We start from the raw sequence: 2,235 nt of genomic DNA on the forward strand, positions 1-2,235 counted from the left end.
TAACCAAAACACACACAAAAATATATCAACGTTGCTTCAGAAAACTGTTTAGCTTTAATTCAGAATTACTCACTAGCAGAGCAAATAAAGAACACCCTCACTTAGTGGTTCTCAACCAGAGTCCATATGGTATTCGTAATAAACTGCTTATACTTTTACAATGCACAAACTATTTTAACAGTTTTTTTTATACAAGTGGCTGTGTAATAAGAAGTTTGCTTCCCAACCACATGGTTCCAGGTTCAGTCCCACTGCGTGGCACCTTGGGCAAGTGTCGTCTACTATAGCCTTGGACCAACCAATGCCTTGCTAGTGGATTTGGTAGATGGAAACTGAAAGAAGCCCATCATATATATGTGTGTTTGTGTGTCTATCTGTCTTCCCCCCCCCATCACTTGATAACTGTTGTTAGTGTGTTTATGTCCCTGTAATTTAGCAGTTCAGCAAAGAGACTAATAGAACAAGTACTAGACTTACAACAAATAAGGAGTCCTGGGGTCGATTTGTTCGACTAAAGGCGGTGCTCCAGCATGGCCGCAGTCAAATGACTGAAACAAATAAAAGAGTAAAAGAGTAATTCTTTATATTTAATCATAAAAAATATAACAGGAGTTTTTAGATGTTGAATGAGTATGAGGGTCTTCCCACCTTGGGTAAAATAGGAAGGAAATGGGTTCATAGGTAAAAAAGGGTTGAGAACCACTGCTCTAAGCAGTCCCCTGAACTGCTAAAAATAACTGCTAGATCCCCTTCACATACTACTGTTTTTAAGAAGGGAAGGGCATGTAATCTTAGAAAGGACACTATGTTTGAATGACTGAATAGAAAATAAAATAGTTATGGTTTGATTGCTTTTGATCAAGATTGATCTGTGGGCTAAACAACAACATAACTAAAACTATAACAAACCCCTTCCCACAAGGTTATATGTAATAAAATTTGACCCTTTAGTATTCAGATTACTCTGTCAAAAGAAATGCTTGTTGATTCACATTGTTTCAAATTATTCATGCAGGGTCATGTAGCTTCAAGATTTTGGTGAAGTGGTTGTTTATTTTTAGAATAACATTGTAGGGTAGGTGTGAGAAGCTGAATCTGGGCCAGTTTGAACATAAAACAAAGTAGACTTTTGGGTCTGATATGATTCATTTAAATATAAAGGGTTAAATATAGAGTTAAAATATCTAAAGTTAGGTGACATCAGTTTTAAATAATGTGAACAATTTATCAAAGACTAGGCTAATTGAGTTGAAAGTGGCTTATATTTAGCTAAACAGTAAACGATCATAGCTAAAAGAAAAATAAAAAGAGAAAAAAATCTATTGGATTTGATGGCATATAAGACAGTTTTTTTTCAAAACAAAACAAATCTTAAAAAATCCACCCTGGGCCCTACATGCAAAATTTGGCCTTCCAAAAGCTTTACTGCACCAAAATTTTTTTATTCTAAGAATGTGCTGCTGAAATTGAGGTATGTCTAATATGTCTGTGTGTCTTTTATGCCTTCAAATATGTTAGTTAAAATACAAGTCATTCTAATGGATATTAACACTAATTTCAGAGAGAAAAGAGCAACAAGTTCACTGCCTGGATTTGGACAACTTACCTGTTGCTTACTGACAAATTTTATTATCAGTTGCACTACAGAGTGCCTGCCATTTCAAACTGTCAAATTAGATACTATAATTTTTATTGTGCTATGATAAAAATAAAATTCTGGGAATTTTTATAATAAAAGAATCAGAAGAGATATGTGTCTTATTTGTATGTGTATGTATGACTATATAGGGATATATGTATAAGCATATATATGTATGTATATAATAATAATATTAGGGATAAAATCCCAAATTACAGGTAAAAACTCAATTAAAATCAATTTAATTTTAATTCTTAATAATATGTATGTATATATATATATATATTTATATAAATAAGGATAAGATCGATATTTAAAATATTGATCTTATCAAGTGGTCAGCATGGGAATAAAAACCATCAAAGGTAATAATTATTTAAAATTATAATACAGGGTATCAAGAGATACCACCACGCTGAAAAAATAGCAGTCAAATCCTGACTCTAAAACCACAATAAATGTCCGCATGGCACGATTAGCGAAGACGAAGACCAAATGAACCAGTAAAAATAAGATAATTCCAAATCCTGGATTTCTGGCTTTGCATAAATAATAATGTTCTGCCTTCATCAGTGGAATATACTCCAGTACATAAA

The sequence above is a fragment of the Octopus bimaculoides genome, chromosome 14 (genome assembly GCF_001194135.2).
Source record: "Octopus bimaculoides isolate UCB-OBI-ISO-001 chromosome 14, ASM119413v2, whole genome shotgun sequence".
Taxonomy (NCBI): Eukaryota; Metazoa; Mollusca; class Cephalopoda; order Octopoda; family Octopodidae; genus Octopus; species Octopus bimaculoides.